The sequence below is a fragment of the Thermobia domestica genome, chromosome 2 (genome assembly GCF_964235325.1).
Source record: "Thermobia domestica chromosome 2, izTheDome1.hap1.1, whole genome shotgun sequence".
Classification (NCBI taxonomy): Eukaryota; Metazoa; Arthropoda; class Insecta; order Zygentoma; family Lepismatidae; genus Thermobia; species Thermobia domestica.
In genome coordinates, this window is record NC_137455.1 from 290,933,257 (window position 1) to 290,954,234 (window position 20,978).

The following is a 20,978-nucleotide window of genomic DNA, read 5'->3' on the forward strand; positions in this document are numbered from 1 at the left end:
AAACCGTACATTTTGGTTATCATTTTCTTTTCTCTCTGCTCATCAGTGATTCCGTCGCAGGTGAACTGTGTATCAGCCATTTGCACCGTATTCAAGCCCCGGTCGTAATTCGTCGGAGTCCATGTCCTTCATAGCCACGATGTTGTATGAAGACATAAAAGATAATAATAATTTATTTGGCTTTTATAAAGTAAACGAGTAGTAGTATCACTTGTATACCACGTGAAGAAATTTTTCTTTCTATGGCGTGATATTTTATAAAATGTTGAAACCGGAAATGGTAATACATTGTGCCGCTTCCGGTTTTAGTCGAGAGATTAGAGTGGAGATGGAATATATTCCTGGGACTCGTAATTGGTTGTAGAAAACAGCTTGTAGCTATCTGTTACCGTTTTTATTTTATGAGTTTTTTGGATCTAGGTCTGGACCGATTCCAGAACAGGTTCTGAAAACCGGATCTCCAAGAACATAAGAGTGGACACATAAACAGGGTAAAAATATACATAGAAAGGAGTTTTGGTAAACTAAATTAATTAATAAATCAGATGGCAAATTACTGAGTAAGTAATAAAATTTATTTAACATTTGGCATATATTATTTTGAAAAACGATATGGAAGAAAAATAAATATACAGAAATAAATTAAATAGAATCCAATGTGGTTCCGAAAATGACAGGTTAAATCAAGAACGTAACAAAAACACTGTACTGTAGTAAGAGGAAAATGAATAATGATTAATACTTGGTAAGCTAAATCTTACAATAATTGAAAAATGAGAGTTTGGAAGTTCAGATTTATAAAATTTAGTACGACAATAACAATCGTTAACATTCAAGTGTACGCTATTGACAAGCAAGTTTTATGAAGAGAACTTTGGTCGCAATGTTTATGTATATGAAATAGTACAATGAAGTTACGATCAGCTTTGGAATGCAAGCACAGAATTCCAGTCGCCAAGTGACTTTTCAGTTTGTAAGTTTATAGCCCATATGTTTTATAAACGAAAGCACTTCTGACAATGTCTGTCAAGTACTAGGTTTTTTTTTTTTTTTTTTTTTTTTTTTTTTTTTTTTTTTTAACAAGTGTTTGATCAAAATGACCGAATGTGAATGCAGAGTACGATTTATAGGAGCAATAATCTGTATTTCCCCCTTATTGATTGGTATCCAAAACAAAATCTCTGTCTCGTTATTTTTAAAATTGAAAATAGTGAAAAACAAACTTTTCTGAATATTAGCTGCGCTGTCTCCTTAGTGGAGCACACATCTCTGGTGCATGGGGTCCTTGATTCTATCTCAGCTCGTGCCAAATGAACATTTTTGTTGGACAAACAGAGTGCATGTTTTTTTTCGGGGTTTTCCCGATTCCTCCATCTTCATTTTCATCATCATGATGTCTCTTAGCCTCGGAGCATTACCGTGGGACTTTAAACAAGAAACTTCGTTTCATTTCGTTTTCGTCTTACAAAAAAATATATGTTTCTATTACAAAAGCTGTCTTGTCTTGTATCTAGTAACAAACATTCTGTCCTCTCCACTAGTCAATGGTTTTGGTACATGGAAATCCGGTGTCAATTCCTGGTAGGCGAGCATTGAATAATTTACGGTCGTTTGAATTCCACTTTAAGTTGTATGTCCACTTCTCATATAGCCTCGATGTTAAAAAGGAAGCTAAACTTTAGAAACAAACAAATGAAACAATGTATCGTCCCATTTTGACTTCTTTGGCTACCATATCTGAAACTAAATTAAACAAAAGGGGCCTTAAAGGGTCTCCTTGCCTAACTTCTCTATTTATAGCTAATTGCACATCAGTGCACGAAAAAGTTGTTACGTCTTGATTATAAAAAATTCTTCTGACATCAATGTAATTATTCAGTAAAGACCTTTTTTCTAAAGCATTCACAGTTGCTGCGTGAGGTAGAGTATCAAACGCTTTCATAATATCAATAAAACATTCATAAATTGGTAAATTCTTTTTTCGTTTTTTTTTTCCAACAGGGTGTTCAAAGCATAACAATTAAACAGTATACAATTACCTGTTGTAAAGTCCTTGTGCTTAGTGGATTGTTAGCACCTTTCCAAACCTAGTATCTAATATTCCAGAAAAAAAATTCTGCACACCGAAGATATATAATAATAGGTCGACAATTCAAAACTTTGTAACAATCTTTCCCAGGTTTGGGAATTAAGACCGTTCTATTTTGCTTCCAACATTTAACCTGTAACCTGTTATATAAAATTAAATTATATAACGTACACAATAAGTACACAATTTCTTTCGTACTAATATCAGCTTTCATAATGCCATCGATTCCCGCGGATGAACTAAAAGCAGGGGCGGATCCAGGACGGACTTCTGGGGGGACGTTGGGTTGTAATACTGCTACTTAGAGCTACTTTTAAGAGCTCCAAACTCTGGGATGGGTTTTATTTATATATAAAATAAGAAAGTTTCCTCTTCTAGGTGGGGCGATCGGCCCCCTGAACCCGACACTGACTAAAAGACATTCTCTTAATTCTCTTACTTACTTCTTGAAACGTAGTTGGTGCTGTTAATTCATTGATCTTTTCGCTGCTTAAATTTTGATGTTGAAATTCAGTTTCAGTCTTTATTTTCTCTTCTCATAGATCTATACTAATATCTTCTTCACTTAACATCGACTTGGAGATATGTAGTTCATTTTTCTATCCATGAAGTTTTTTTTTTTTTTTTTTTTTTTTTTTTGCAAGTTTTGAAGGATCTTTCTTAATCATATTTTGGATATTTGCATACTTATTACTATTACTATACTTCTGTCTTTTACCCGTAAAATTATTAATTCCTCGTACCTCTTTACCGTTTCTAACTTTCTAAACTCCCATCACATCTATTAGTTGTGAGTATATCTTTTTTATATTTACCTCTATAATTATCTATATCACTATCCTTCATAACTTTCACAATTAAGTAATCTATAACTTTATACAATAATCAATAGTGTTGGGACCTATTTCAAATAAATGTATTTCAGATACCTATGTAAAATACAAAATACTATTTTGTATTTTATATTTTAAATACCTTTTCAAAAACTATTTTGTATTTTATATTTGAAATAGATTTTGTAGTGTATTTTGTTATTTTGCATAATATGCAAAATACAAAATAGGTCTGATCTTGGCAGTAAAATATTATGCAGTTTACGAACCTGCACACAATATACTAGAAACTAAAAGATATAGACATTATGGGCCTCATGCAGAGTCGTTTTAAAGTCTGATTAACGTCATACTACGAAGTTGACTAAAGGATGGTTATCAAAATTGTATTCAGAGTCTCTGATTAGGACGTAGTACTTGACGAAGTTAATCACATGTGACTAATTAATCTAGAGCAGAGGCTAATCTTTTACCCATGGTTTAGCGTGCGACACAACATTTCGTATTTCATATATTTTCATTTTTACAGACTGCGCATGCGCTCATCTACTTTTCCGAAGTTGCCAGTGCACCTTCCTTAGTAAAGAGCTAGTATGCTTACTAAATAGTCTGAGACTAACCCTCGATTAACGAATTCTCTCTGAATACAGCCCTATGTGGCAGCAGCACTGTAGACTGCCTGCTGTTTAGTAACGGTTTCCGGCTTTTAGGTGGAGGGTACTACAATAGACATCAACACTCTGTCTTCGCAAAGCGTAATGCTCTCTGGAACTTGCTGTCGAAATTGTTTATGTGTTTTCCTCAATACTTTGTCGCACAAAGTGGAACTCTTAATTTGATAGTTCAATGACGATTCAAAACGTAAAAAGTAAATTAAATGATGCATGCCTTGCACTGGGAATCCCACATTTATAAAGGTAACCAAGAAAATTCTGACGCTTTTTGTGGAGGTCTGTGTTCAACTGGCCCTCACACTGTAAGTTGAATGCAAATGGAGATAAGGCTAAGGTCAGTTGTTAGTGTGGGTATATCCAACATACTACCTGATTGTGGCAGTTCACTTAGACACCGTGAACTTGCGTCAGTACAGAGTGAACACAGGACCTCTACAGAGCGTCGTAAGGGGGTGTATGCTCTACGAGTTCAAACTGGGTTCAAACGCCGCTGCAGCAAAGCGGAAGATATGCCAGATATGTGAGAGTGTCGTGACTACGCGGACAGTGTAGCGGTGGTTTAACAAGTTTAAGGACGGTAACGAAACACTCCAAGACGCACCACATGCCGGAAGACCAACGCATGTGCAAAATGAAGATCTTCAGGTAGTAATTGAGGCGAACAATGGCTAGACATGTGAGGAAATGTGACTACAATTCAATGTGAGTGGATAAACCATTCGGCAGGATCTCCATCAACTTGGAAAGCACTACAAGTTGGGTCAATGGTTCCCACACGATTTGACTCCGGGCCTGAAGGCAATCTGCGTTTCTTTGCTATCTCGTCTGAGGAAGGAATCATTTCTGGACAGGGTGTTAACTTCGGGTCCTGTACGAAGCTCCACGGCGCCGTCATCATTGGTTAGCATCCTTGGACCGGTTCCAAAACAGTCGAAACCAACACTGCACCAGAAGAAAGTCCCCCTATGTGTTTGGTGAACTGCTCGAGGCATCGTGCATCAGGTGCTGCTGCATCACCAGCTGGTCAGAGCATCAATGCAACTGTGTACTGTCAGCAGTTGAGCCGTGTTTAAGAAAAACTCGAAACTTTGGAGCCAGCACTTCTGAATCGCAAAGAGATCCTCCTGTTACAACACAACGCTGAGCCCCATGTTGCTAGGGTGTCTCGGGACACCATTCTATGCCTTGGATGGGAAACACTATTGCATCCACCATACTCCACAGACATTAAACCGTCTGATTATCACCTGTTCCATATCTTGGACAATCACCTTAGAGGACGCCAGTTCAAATCCCTAGTAGAGGTGCAAAACGCTTCGCTTCACGGCCTACCAAGTTCTACTGTGATGGAATCCATGGCTTTCCAGAACGTTGGCAGAAAGTCGTCGATGCTGATGGGGACTATTTTTGATCTTCTAGGTACGTCTTAGGTGACATATAGATGTTCGAAGGTGGTGGGTGAAAAAGCGATAGAACTTTCTTGGTTACCTTTATAGAAATTTGAAATAAAGACACAATAAAAGAAACAGTGTCTCGTTTAGTTCAATTCTTTGAAATAAAAAAGAAGTAGCATTTGCTTTTGTTGATACATTTTATGGGGTACATTACGTAACGATTTGTGTCAACGCAACATAAAATTTGCTAATTACTATTTTTCGAAAATCAACATGGCCGTTATAATAACTTTTTGCATTTTTTGTGTTACGTTGCTGCACGCATAATTTAGCGAGGTTGGTGCAGAATGACCCTATGATCTACTCCAGAAAAGTTTCCCATTCGCATATCAAAACGGATATAGATTCGACTATAATTATATTTGCTTTATTAAATTAGGAAGGAATCCAAGTCTTCGAAACGCACTGGGATCTACGTAGATCTAGGTTTCTCTACCTTGGGCTCGTGACCACAGGGGGTTCCGAGAGTTTTATATGTGCGGGTCGAGAAGAAATATGAAAAAGATAAATGTAATTCGGATCTTGTAGCGGAATAATACATTTTTTAAAGATTATTTTGAATTTCTTATTTCGATAGACACATTTTTATTTCCAAACTTATTGACATGTGCTTCAAAGAATACTAAATAAAATTTTAAACAAATAAAGATTGATTAAAAAATAATTGTAATAGAAAGGAATAAAACTGATGAAAACTTGGACATTGAAATACAAAATTTCATCGACAGTTAGAAAGGCACCGATTTTGACTTGGATCCTTAGTTATTTTTTAAAAAGCTGTATAGCCTACCCCCTCCACACACACACACAGCTATAAGCAATAAACAGTTGCAATCAAAAAGCTTATTAGAAACCGAAAATTACTTAGAGAAGATTGATATTCCTCTAGTCCCTGTCGAGAGGATTGATATTAAGGGGTCGTGATATGAAATAAGTTGAGAGAGTCTGACATAGACTAAATGATAACTGATGTGCTAGTTTGGAATCGTCTAATAACCATTAGCAAGGTTTTAATTTTAGAAATCACATGTACACAACATTGAATAAGAAAAATATTATTAAATCCTAACTTATGTAATTCGATATCACATCTATTTTTTTTTCTCGTTATGACGTACTGTGTCATATTTCTCACTGTGTTGGGTTGATCGACCGATTAATAATTTGGAGCTTGAGATTTACTTTCAAGTACAATGCGAGACAGTACTAGAATTTTAATATTAGATAGCATCCTCACCGGAAACCGGTAGCATACATTGTAATATTTACATTACACTTACAATATTTTTCTTATTCATTTACACAATAACGTTCACCTCCGGTGCTTGGGGTCCCTGGTTCGATCCCAGCTCGCGCCGTGTGGACTTTGTGGTGGACAAACACCGTGCTCGTGGGTTTTTCGGGGTTCTCACGTTTCCTCCCACTTTATTCAGTCCACCATTTCACTCATATCTCATCATCACGGTCTCCTTTAGCCTAACCGGCATAATCGTGGGACGTAAAACTTAAAAGATTTCATTTCATTTTTTTTTCATTTACACAATAGTTACGATTTTGCCAGTTTAAAATGTATAACAAGAAACATGAAATATTTTATTTTTGGGGGAAAATCACTGGATGATATCTTATGAATCAGAGGATAGTAAGCTGGACATACTTAATATTTTATTTTCAGCTATGGCATTTTACATTCGCAATTCGTATGATATTCTCTCCTAATAGAAATTGGAAGGAAATAAGTCACAAAAGTGTTATTCAGAGTCAGTCTCCGGATTAAGTTAGGAACATGCAAAAAAATAAGTTTTAAAGTAAGCGTTTGAACACATAAATATCACATTGACAAACTACTCACACTAACCATATAAATATTTCTTACGCTATCTGAAATCTTCTTAAACGTTTGTATAAAGTGGTTTTCTACTTCCAACTAGCTTTTGTTTACAGTCAGATACGATTGTGTTTACGGCAAATAGTTGGAAGTCACAGCTTATCGAATGTATAAACGTATTTTTCGTACAAGTCTCATTTAACTTTAGTTCATAATAACTTACGTAAAATAGGTTAAATCCGTGAAACGACTAGAATTGAAATAATCTTAAATGTTTTCATAGTTTGTAGACTTGATATACAACCCACTTAACGTGGGGATTTACAGTAGGACGTCAATAACCCGAACGTCAAAAATCCAAACGCGGTCTCTCGAAGTTTTATTTTATTTTATTTTTTAAAAATTTTGTCTTAGCGCTAGCGATAAACAACCAATAGGGTTGTCCGTCGGCATTGTATGAAGTCAGTGGTTTTACAAAAGCTCATTCATATGTAATTGTTTGGCATATATATATTTTATATTTATTTTCCCTTAGGCCTATACAAGTTAAGTTTTAAGTGTGAGTTACAAGAACAGTGTAATTTAGTGTACGAGCAGGTTCTTCAGAAACATTCCGCCTTATGCAGAGTCATTTTGACGTATGATTAGCGTCACTCTAAAAGCCTGACTACTGCAGGAAACATATGTTAGTCGAACTCTTTAATATGTACTAATAACGCATCAGAATGACTCTGCATAAGGCCCATTAAATGTAAGTATCCTTACGTACGGTATTGTAATTACTGTATGTACTGTATAACCATTGTATCGATAAAAGAGCATACCGTACAATATATTTAAGCCTAAATGGCATTTTCTTGGTCATTTTCGAAAATTCGAACAATTTGAAAATCCGAACTACTTGTGGTCCCGGATTTTCGAAGTTCGGATTTTCGACTTCCTACTGTACTTGATTGAAATTGTATAGTGTACTCCAAATCTATGGTTTATTTATAATCTTACACCTACATTCTTTGTCATAGAATGGCGATTCTTTATTTATAAAAATAACATACTTTTGGTAAGCAGGATTCGCATCCATTTTAAAATGATCACTTTTTATAGATTCATTATGTTAACAACTAAAGTATATAGACACGACTTCAATCTTTCTCCAACTGTATATTACTGTCTTGATGATCATATATTTTCGCGGATTCCAAGAATTTCAGATATCCTGTGATCTTATTGGTAAACACAGATAGGACATCAAGAGTCATGACCTACATATAGCGGAAAGTAAAGGTGAATTGCTGTCAGCCCTCGTAGCCGAGGGTACTAGCGGAACGTACTAGTAACGAAAGTCAATTTTGGCGTGGGTTCAGAGAGGGAATTAAACACATTAACATATTTTCTCGCGCTTGCGCAGGACTCTGCGGGTTGCTAGTTTTAAATATTACTTTAGTGTGAATCTTAAAAAAAAAAAAAAAAAAAAAAAAAAAAAAAAAAAAAAAAAAAAACAGCACTTACCTAAATACGGGCCTGGTAGCAGTAATAATAATAATAATAATAATAATAATAATAATAATAATAATAATAATAATAATAATAATAATAATAGGAGGAGGAGGAGGATGAATGGGTTAGTAGCCCGCTGGGGTTGGTTGGGTTCTGTTCTCTTGCTCAAATTTTTCTGTACGTTTTACATGACCAACTTTAAACAGCTGGCTAGGGTAGCGCGCGAATACTGAAACTCTTGGGATCGGCGTAAATGCACCCCCTTTACGAATCGTATTCTATCAAGTATGACACGTTTATTTTTATCTTTTTCACCTATTTATGACAGTTTTCTAAGTGCAAATTACATATTTAATGGCAGCAGTGTCGAGATGGACTGTGGAAGAATGGAGGGAAAATTAATTTCCCTGTAAGCACAGATCCGAGGGACTTAAGGATTCAGGTTCATGATTTTAGGATTTAGTCTCTGGACTGGACTTAACTAAAACATTCTAGCTCTTTATTGAACAGAAGAGTACAATGTACCCAGTGGTGTCTATTCAGGGAAGTCACATCGGTAAGAATTCAAATTTTGACACTACAAGCTAAAATAAATAAATGAACTCAATGTGCTAATTCGTGTATACAGCTTTCTGAAGTTTTGTTCCCCTTGGTTTGTAGTGATATAATTTGAATATTGACCAACATAATTTCCGCCAAGAACCATCACTGAATGTACTCCTCGTTTCTGCCCCTCTACACAGTGACAGTAGCATACAGTTTGTATTAATGTAATAGAAACACCGGAAGGAAATGCCACTTATCTGACTAATAGGGCATGGGACCACTCTTAACCAGCAGAATAGTCTTAACTCACCATGGGACGGAGGCATATGAGTGAGGTACGGTTTCCAGAAGAATATTGAGCCGTTTCTCATGCATTGCAGCAGTCTTTCAGTTTGCATGAAGGAAGATGAATGAGATGTGAACTGACTACAAATTTTTAGGTCTGGGGGCTGAGTGGGCCATGGGAGATGCTGTAGTTCATCTTGATATTCATGAAACTACACCTCAATGCTCCAGCAGGACACATTGTCGTCTTGTAAAATTGTCACTGATCAGAAACAATATATGGACCATAAGATATACATGAATATCTAAAATGTTCACTTAAACCTAACAGTAATGCTTCTGTGAATGTGCTCACAGGAACCATGATTGAGCGTCCACCATGCATAAATAGTCTGTTGTTGGAAATGAAGTGAAAGGAGACACATCGAACACATTACTCGTTTTCAATCATCGGCCGCTTACTTCGCCTTTTCTTAGCAACATTTTCTGCCTAAAGCGTTGTTGGTGATGATAAACGAATTGCAAACTGCATCCCGACCCTGGAGTTCGTGTTATGCAATTAGCATCGGATCGATAAGGTGTTAAAGTCCTGATTGAGTTCAGCAGTAAATTTTGCCCATTAACTATACGGTCCTTGCTGACAATTGCTTGGTGCTCGGCGATCCCATTGAGGCTCTTCCATTTACTATTACTACTCTTTGCCAACTCTGTTTTACCTTGAATTCTATAGACTGTCATCACCTTGGACATTGTTCCTCGTCTTCCCTATAACATTGCTGATCTGTGATGCACTTGAGTCGACTAACTGCGCATCCACAACTTGGCCTGTTTAATTCGTAGAGGGTTTCTCATTTTCATCAGCAGCGACTGTACGCATCAACACACGTCTCTCTACTACCCCACCCGAACGCTTAACATAAGGTTCTCGATTTAGTCAAGGGAATCCTTTCTTTTGGGTCTAGTCCCGACTTTTTTCAGCTAGTGTCGGGATGCGACTAAACTTATAGCGTTCATTGGTAACACGTACAACATAACTTAGTGGATAAATTGCCAATAATTACCACGTGTTCCTAACTTCCTATCGTTCAGTTGGAAAGCTTTCAGAAAAAATCCCGATTTCACACTCTGAAAATATGGAGGCATTATCCTAACAAAGGTCAGGCACTCAACGTGCATTCTCAGTGTTACAACTTAATATATTTTGTTGCAAATCTCGCAAGTATTTCCATTATTTTGATAACAATTGTAATTTCATCAATGAAAAAAAAAAAAAAAAAACTGTGTAGTAGAAATTACCTTAGGACTGCGGAAAGTGCCCTCTATTTATTTAAGTGAATGGAATTAATTGTATTTTATTGCAATTTACGATGCAAAAATGTTAAGATCCAAAGCTATGATTTTCAGACTTTTTACATATGAACATCATGGTCTCATAACTACTTATATGTTGCCGATAGGCCCATAGTACTTAGAGCGGGCAGTGCCCGCAATAAATTATCTTTTCTCTTTCTAAAACAGATCTTCGTAGATAATTTTTAAACTAACTCAAAATTTAATGTGAATTTCTTGTAATTTTACCTACAAAATGAAATGTAATTTGCCACATTTCACTCATTTCTTTGTAAAATAACATATTTCTTGCTAGGCGTATTAAATATCTCCCATTACATATGAAAATATGTAATTGAATTATGTACCACAGTTATTATTATTATTATTATTATTATTATTATTATTATTATTATTATTATTATTATTATTATTATTATTATTATTTAATGATGAGCCTTTGTAATCTTGGATTTCTGTACCGCAATATTTGTCAGTATAGTACATTCTTTGTAGAAGGAGCTAAATCTCTGTTACATGTTCAGAAATCTAATATATAAGAACGAAACTAATCTTGTTGAAGATGGAATCACCGGAAAAAAGCTGATCCGTTTGAAATGGATTTTGGGACATAACATACTTAGACTCTACCTCAAATTGGGTTTTTATCATGTCAATATGATTAAAATGCGCAAACTACTACTCGCTATCCCTTACTATTTCTGTTCTATGGCAATAAAGGTTCGTTAATTTCAACCACTTCGGAATTTTATGGAAGATTAAGGAAGGAGATAGTACCTACACTTGGAAACCTAAATCGATCCAAAAAACCTGCATCTCGATATCTCTTATCGTTTTTGCTCTAAAACTGATTATTGAAACCGGAAGTAGCACAGTAAGAACCTATCAACTTGGCCACCTACTCATCTTGGCCTGGTTCGTCTTGAACCTGCATTTTCCCATAAGACATTCGTTACTTATTACTCTGTAAGTTGGCTTCCTGTCTAATTTGGAAGGCCGCATTGAAGCAATGTTTACTCTATGATGATAATGATAAATTTACCTGCGTTCTCAGCCACGCAAAATACTGTTTGTTATTTTTCTTAACTCTTGTATTCCAATATGAGAGAGAGATACAATGTATTGGTGACTGGCAACAAAGATACATGGAATCCCATGATTTGTTCTAGATCAATAGCTAGAACATTACCCTGATATAGGGGTGGTGAAGGAAGATATGAATAAGTAAAAGCACGTACAGGAATTCAGAAAATAGTTGCACGTATTTGTTTACCCTGTCGGTTTTGGTAAAACCATTAGTTATATCGGTTCCTTTCATCAGTGGGGAGCTTTAGTAATTCCGGTAAATTCTTAAGGTTAAAGCTAACAATCTGAATTATCAACTATTGTCAACTATAGGGATGCGCACAAGTCGAGATTTAAGCCAGTCTCGACTCGTCTCGAGAAAATGTTGTCTCGACTCGAAAATATGTTTATGTCTCGACTCGACTCGAATTCAAGGCGACACGTCTCGAAATTCGAGTTGAAATAAAATACACAAGTTAAAATATATACACACATCGGCCAGAACATTATGACTACCTACCTAATTGTCAGTGTGTCCACCTTTGGCACGGATAACAACGTCGATGCGTCTTGGCATGGGCGCAATGATCCTTGGTAGTCGCTGGAGAGAGTTGGCAGCCAAAGGTCACCTAATTCCCGTAAATTCCAGGGAGAGGGCGATGCGCTCTGACGTCACGTTCAATCCCATCCCACGTGTGTTCGATTGGGTTCAAATCCGGTGATTTGGGGGCCAGCACATCACTTGAAACTTGCCCCTGTGTTTCTCGAATCACTCCATCACACTCCTGGCCTTGTAACATGGTGCATTATCTTGTCGAAAAATGCCACTACCGTTGGGAAACATGATTGTCATGAAGGGATGTGCGTAGTCTGCAAGCAATGTGCGATACGCCTCGGCCGTCATGGTGCCTTGCTTTAGCTCCACTAGACACATGGATGATCACGTGAATGTTCCCCAGAGCAGAATTAAGCCGCCGCCAGCTTGTCTCCGTCCCGCGACGGGATTCATCAGATAATGCAACGCTCTGCCACTGCGTCAAGATTCAATGGTGATGGTCACGTGTTCATTTCAGTCGTAGTTGCCGATGTCATGGTGTTAGCATTCGCACATGGATGGGTCGTCGGCTGCGGAGTCCCATCGTTAAAAGTGTTCGGTGCACTGTGTGTTCAGACACACTTGTACTTTGCCCAGCATTAAAGTCTGATGTTAGTTCCGCCACAGTTCGCTGCCTGTCCTGTTTTACTAGTCTGCCCAGCGTACGATGTCCGACGGTGTCCTCTCATTTCGCCTAATACTATCTCGCCTAGCGATTTATCAGTCACTGATGTCTCCAAGATAAGAATTTCCGCCATTTTACGCAAAATGGGAATTCCCATCATGCCTAACCCCATTTCGCCTAAAATGGCGGTAAGATGCAAGGAGGGAATTTCTGCACTATTAAACCACCAACACTAAGAAATTGTGAAATCATACGCACATTTCAGAGAAGAAAAACTTTATATATTAATCTCTCGTACATAAGAAAATCAATAATCTAGTTTCAGTATATTTCAATCAATATTGGAAATCTCTGTATTCTGTTCTGTTAACTTCCCACCGCGTATACTCTGCAAGTAAGTCACATCCAAGTTACTTTACTAATCCCAATGGCGGCCGCTGGATTGTGGTTTCGGGTGTTGCAGTACGAGCGATAAGAGACAGAAGATATATAGTTGACTCACTGACTAATCAGCATAACTTTATATGCAAATGCTATGTGACATGTTAAATTAAATAAAATTCTGTTTTTAAAAAAATAAAAAATGCAGAACATTTTATCCGATTAATCACCTTAATTAATTAGTAAGTTCATTCTCCTCTCTTTGATTGGAGCAAATCTGTCTAATACATGCTGGTTGAACTCTGGTATTCTTATTGTCAGGTCTTTTTCGATGGAAAGCATAACCAATGGTGATAACCTTTCTTGGGACATTCAATTCCTTGAAAGTGTCAATTCTTTCTCATGTGGAAAAAAACTTTTCGTCTTTTGCTGACGCCATAGGTACTGTTAATATTAATTTCAAAGCTTTGTAGATTCACTAAATATTTTTTCTAGATTATTGCGAATGATTCATTCTAGCAAACTCAGTCCTTGACAGTGATCCGAATTCCTCTTCAGCGTTGACTGAAGAGAGTTCGTAGCAGAGATTAGTGTTATGAAAAATTGTACATTGAACACAATTTATTCACAGTTTATCCAGGAAAATTTAAAATAAGTTGAGGAAATGTATCTGGTGCAAACAACACTACTGCATAAGATATCCTGTACATTTAAACTGGATTTTTTTTTTCGAACACTCTCCTGAATTGCCTTTGCTTGTTTTGTCTAAGCCTTAGTTGCAAATTTTTCCTCAGTTGAAAGCTGGTGAATGTTTTTTGTAAGTTATTTACAGAAGTCATGGTATAGAATTCATTCAGAATTTGTAGGTTATTTACAGAATTAAAGCACACACAAAAAATTAAACCTAATAGTTAAAAACCAAAACAGCTGATACAAAAGAGGTACTGGTATATGAATTCCAAATTTCACATATTCATACATCAACACACACACATGTGCGTAAAAGAAAAGAAACTACATTTCAAATCATCCATCTTGGTTGTTACGCAATGCACGATGAACACAATATACTTCCACATGAGGCGAAACAATGCCTACCAATGTGATATGTTATGGAAAGGAAACCTCGAAACTCGCCAGATGAAGGATCAGCATGTAACAGAAGCCATAAATCAAAGAACATCAAAACAAACAGAACTGCCAGTTCTACACCTAGAAATGTTAAGTGGGAGGGGTCCAAAGTATTTGAGGGAGGTCCAATACGTCTACATAATATGGAACCTGTCTTATACTGCATCCGAAAAGACGATAAGTAATTCTTACTTACTGTCACCTATATTTTTAGAAAAAAATGATAGAACGATTATTTTTATAAGAAAAGAAGAGTACATGATGAAGCGTAAAATAAAATATTTAGCCTACATCAATCGTTTCTGTGTTAGAAAAGTATAGTTTATTAAGAAAGTCTACAAATGTTAGTCAAGTTTCGAAATTTTTGGGAGGTCCGGATCCGGTGGACCACCTCGTGGCTACGCCCCTGAGCATTGCTAATTAGTCCCAAATTCAATGTGGCGTTCCCCATCTAACAGTTTTATGTGGAAATTACCAAGAGTATAAAATATACTTATTTTATAAAAGAAATATGTTTATACTAAAATACCCCACCCAACACAAGTACATACTGATCATGTGTAAAGAATGTTCCTCGAGGTACATTGGAATGTACATGATAGGTACGTGAATAGAGCAATCATGTGAAATACACATGTAAGGAATAAGGTTACTTCCGCCCAAAAGTACGTGCATGACACATACCGAGGAATGTATCTATTATGTGTATATCACGTACCGTGTATGTACTTGACACATTTACTTGGCATTGGCATGTGCCAGGAATGTACTAGGCATGTCAGTAATGTTCCTTAGGGCAGTGCTATGCAACTGGGGGTGCGAGTACTTAAATACTAAAACCTTAACGCTTCATTTTTACGTTCGAATTTAGAAGCTTGTACTTTTAAACAAAGCCAAGCTACTAACCGCCAAGCCAAGCAAACAAAGCCAAGCTATCTGTGTGGCAATTTAACTATCTATTAAAATACTACAGTAACATTTACGAGCGACCGAGCTCTAACCTATAATCTTAGCATTCAAACCTTTGATTTGCGGTTATTTGTGATTTCACGTTTATAACAAAGACAAATATTTTTAAAAGAGTGTAGTTTAAATAAATTACTGAAATAAATATTTTTCACAAAGTTTATCCTTTTAAATTATTGTTCAAAGGCCTTTGCCTTTAGTAAGCCTTCTCCGAAATACATGCAAATGAATTGTGCTGCCATCTTTGGAGCTCTTTTAAAATACACATATATGTTTCTCGACAATGAGATCTCAGAAACTACAGGCTCTAGAAAGATGACGTTTTCACTGATCGATTGCAAATTTCATGTAGATTGTCCAGTTCTAATTGAATATTTAAAAAACATGGGCACTATTTCTTTAGTACATTTTTACGGGTACATTGGAAGTGTTGAACTTTCAAAAAAATAAAATAAAACATCACATCCTAATCATTACACATTCCAACACCACACTGTTGTATATAGCGGTTGTATATGTCTCCGGCATTTGTTTCATAGCCAAATAATAATGGAAAAGGAAGGATAACCATTTCCTGAAGGATGTCTATATTATCAGGCTGAATTTCTTTAAGGAGTTAGTTTATACTTAAACTTACGTCTTCCCGAAAATTTTATTTAACGTCTAGTTTTAACGTACAGGTTTTGAACTAATTCTCTGCTGTGTAACGTCACAATATAACCATCAATGCTAATTTTATGAGGACAATTCTGCCAGTGGGGTTTAGAATGTTACAACCTAGAGAACGCATCAAACGTCAGAAAATTGCAAAATGACACACACAATATATTACAATGTGGCTAAACTCAGAAAGTGGCTATAGAAGTGAAAAGCATATGGCTAAAAAGCCACTATTGGCTCTTTGGAAATTATGTGACTAACGACGTTCTCAAAATGGCCAGATCTCGTCACAAAGTGGCTAAATTGGCAACCCTAGTCGCAATACGAAGCAACTTACGCACAACCATGCCATGGTACATGGGGTATGTACCATTCACATTCCTCACATTCCAGTGAAGCATGTAAAAGTACCTTTCAAGTGTCAGAAATTCCTCGAAAGGCACGTACCTAGCGACACGTGCTATGCATATGAAATGTACATTTTTCAAGTACCAGGTACGTAAACGGTACATATGGAACTTAAATGGCACGTTCCTAGAATGTACCTGGTTGGGTGGGACTATCCACAGAGGAGGGGGGGAGCGATTCTACATACTGACTTATTAATATTTGATTCACAAATTACTGTAGAAGAAGCCTTCATTATCAATATAAGCTAAGAATTAACTTGTAAATGTGAATCTACTTTCATTTGTTTTCTCCTCTACTAGATATTTTCTTTCTTATTTTGTAATTTTACAATCACTTTTTTAAATTGTCATTATATTGATTTGCTTCAGTATGGTCTCGTAATTTAAAAATCTGAATGCATAAAAACAAATTCCATTTGTTAATTGCTAGTGAAAGAAAATTCAGAAATCTTACTGAGCGTAAAAAAACCTTCTTGTTCACTGGAAATCATGTTGTGTTGCAGAAGCACTGAAACGACCAGTCCCTTTAACTTCTGAGATAGGGAAAAGGAGACTTAACATTTGCTCCAATTCCCGCGCTGAAGGAATCTGATCGTTGCATGCTCGCTGCAACACAATGTAAATTAGAGACTCTGTGACGGATTATTTTTCGCTTTTTAAAATGGATTAACGGAACTGACAGTTACAGAAGTAAAAAATAAGTTATTTAAAGTGTATATATGCAAGTATTAAAAAGTATCTTTTTCTGTTCTTTACTACTATTGATAATAATATTTTTTTCTTGAAATACTTTGGTCGTTGCGCAACGCTACAACACTTACATTAGCCGCCACTGACTAATCCCATAAAGAGTATCTGCTACCATCATTTATCAGCAGCACAATTCATTAACAGTGTTGGGTAAGTTACTTGTAAAAATGTAACGCGTTACAAGTTACTTTACTTTCTTTTAAAATGTAACGCGTTAGTAACGCGTTCCTGGCCCCCCAAAAAGGAACTGTTACTTTACTTCGAAAGTAACGCGTTACTAACGCGTTACTTTTAGGTCCGAAACTTTAAAAATGTGAAAAAAAAGACTTCAATTTTCCGTACTACTAGCCTATTACTATCGCTATTATTATTATTATTATTATTATTATTATTATTATCATTATTATTATTATTATTATTATTATTATTATTATTATTATTATTATTATTATTATTATTATTATTTATTATAACAACACTGTATATAAAAATGAAAGATAGGCGGTTTGTATTTGAATACTAAAAAACTAGTTGATTGCCAACCTCGGTAGTCGTGAAGTCTAGGAGTCAAGGACATTGTTCACGAGCTCCTGAATTTGGGTTGAGGATCTAGGTTGAATTTTCGGGCTCGAGCAAACACTGTTAAAAGTTATAAGGCACTGGCCAAATATCTACAAAACTGCTCGGCCCGGGTTTAGAATTGTCAACGACTCGAGCAGCTCGGCTCACAGCTCATTCACTATCGACCCGAAACGAAAAGTGGGCCGAGCCAACAACTCACCCAATCGACTCGGCTAGAGCCCTCGGCTCAGTTGAGCAAAACCGAGCAAATGGCTCATCCCTACCAAGCCAGCTCGAGCCGATGTTCACCCCAAGTGAGCCGACTCGAGCCATCTTCTGAGTTGAGCCGAGCCGAGCTGAGTTTGTTATAAAAATCTCTTGTGGTCTCGCTATCGAGACGAGACGAGATGCGAGCAGTGTCCCCTCTCGTGAGCAACACTAAAAGTATTCCATATTATTGTTTAGCTTACATTTCTCATGGCTTCCGTTTTCCAATGTAATCAGGCCATGATTTCAAGACGAGTTAAAACAAACGAGCCATTTATAAATCTCGAGTCGACTCGAAACGACGCGAAAAATTGAATCGGCTCGGAACTCGAGTCGAGAATATTACCTTTGACTTGACTCGAAACTCGACTTGAATTCGAGTCGAGTCGAGTTTTAGCTTGACTCGTGCTCATCCCTATGCGTTAGAAAAAATGGTTGCTAATTATTATTCTGCTAAACTATTTATATAATAATAATAATAATGTTGTTATGTAAAATTAAAAGTACAGAATATAGAGAGTCATTACACCACAACTAATAAAATGAGAACACATGAACTGGGAGGGAATCAAAACTTGCTAGTAACAATAAAATCGATACATGCTCTCTAAAGCTAGTTTCAAATTCTATAATCAACGGGACTCTAAGATAAGCAAACTGATCTGAAAGAACTCCAATATTACATACCATCAGCAAACTATTTTCTAGTAATAAAGTAGGCCTCCTCATCAGAACACAATTTACTCATATTAACTCCTTACTGTAAATTGTTAATTATGACACCCTATTGTTGATAAATATTTTCCGCCGGGGCACATCAGACACTTTACTTTTAAATTCCGTCCACCATCATCCTCAGCTCTTAAGAAAAAAATTCTTTCAAATGTCCGAACTGTAAAATATTTTCGTTCTCCATCTTTATAAAAACAACACCAATCAAAGTAAAATAGACTACCGGTATCATTGCACTCCTAGTTCACTCACTGAATGTATTGATTTGGAGCTGTTAAAATCTACGACAAAATCTTCCAGGTGCTTGCAATCAGTACACGTGATTTCCCTAACTCTGTCCTCATCTTCAAAAAACAGCACTACGAACTTATCTGTTTCTCTTTGTGTTTGTGACTGTCGGTCACTGACATACGTAGTTCATGATCGATTGTTTCATTCTGAGAAATTCACTTATAGGAAAGAAACATTTGTTTCCGAAAAAATATACATATATTGTAGTTACTCATCCGAAATGTAACGCGAGAAAAGTAACGCAAACTAGGAACGTTATTTAAAAATTTGTAACGCGTTACCGTTACAGTTACTTTGGAAAAAATGTAACGCGTTACTAGGAAACGTTACTTAAAAAGTAACTCGTTACAAGTAACGCGTTACTTGCGTTACGTTACTTCCCAAGAATGTTCATTAAAATTTGTAACGCGTTACCGTTACAGTTACTTTGGAAAAAATGTAACGCGTTACTAGGAAACGTTACTTAAAAAGTAACTCGTTACAAGTAACGTGTTACTTGCGTTACGTTACTTCCCAAGAATGTTCATTAAAAGTATAGAGGGTACTTCAAAACAATACCGACAATGTTTGGTACTTGATTCCTGACCCTAAGATAAGACAAAAAGTTTACTCCAACCTGGGTGCACAAATGTTTGTTTTGGCACAATGACTAGCCGAAAATCTGTTGAGAAAATGCAAAAACAGCCATAACTCGAGAACAAAATGACGGATAGAAGTCGAGTGAAAGGAAAAGTTTTTGGTCGCAGATTTCATTAATGCACAATTCGATGTGGTGCAATAACGAACAAAAATCTTGCTACATTGTCCAAGTTAGAAGAACGCTGTTAGAATTCATATAAAGAAGAGATACACATGTTTGATAAATCTAGTTTGCCTCAGAGCATAATACATTTTCCAAGGGGGAACTGCACTTCCGACAGACATTTTCTCTGAGTGTATGACTTACTGTTTTTGGAAAATATTGAAGTATGTATATTCCATGGGACGGCACAGCTTTTGTAAGTGTAATTATTAAGAATGCGTTGTATTTTATAACCAATCCATTACTTTAATCTCCCTATTATCTTTCTTTCATTCTTTCTCCTTTTCCTTTTATTTATTTATTTATTTATTTATTTTTAATTTCAGAATATATCCTTAGTGTGTTTACATTTCTGAACTAATTCACTATTGAACTTACTACCACACAAACTTCTAACTTTATTATACGTGTTACCGGACTGTCTTTTCCGTTTTACTCTTATAAGTTCTCCTAGTAGAAATTTCATTCACAAGTTTCGTTCGCGGTACCCTTCCACTTTTCATATCCTCATACGTTTGCTATGTCCCGAATTACGTAAAATATAAGTATCAGTAACAACAACAAAGGGGAAATAGAAGAACAAGCATTCGTCCCCACGGACGCCTTATCCCTGCAGTCAAATTATATTATGATATAGGTAAAGTAATCACTGGTGCAAATTCCGGGGGAATGAGGGGGACATGTCCCCTTCAATCTTGGAACTGGGGGGACTGGGAGAAATGTGATGATTTATGTCCGATTGCCACAAAGGAAAGTGAGATGAAATTGATGAACCCCAGAATAAGCCTCATATCTGCCCGCCTCCCAATGTTAAAGACAACTCTGATCCCCTGATCCTCCGCAGCATTGTTTTTCAATTTCATAAATATTTTGAACATCGATATATATATATATATATATATATATATATATATATATATATATATATATATATATATATATATAGAGAGAGAGAGAGAGAGACCCTATATATGGGAACAGTCTTACCCGTCCCCCCAATGTTGAAGAGAGATTTGCGCCACTGAAAGTAATATAAAATTACCCTTTTCGTATACAAAAATTTGCTGTCTCTCAATTGTTTTCTGTCCCTCCGCTTGCCCCGACATAAATAATTAACTTGCGTCGTTACTGTTAAAAATCTTTCAGTGAGTTTCATAGGCGGTGCCAGGATTTGGTAATGTGGGTG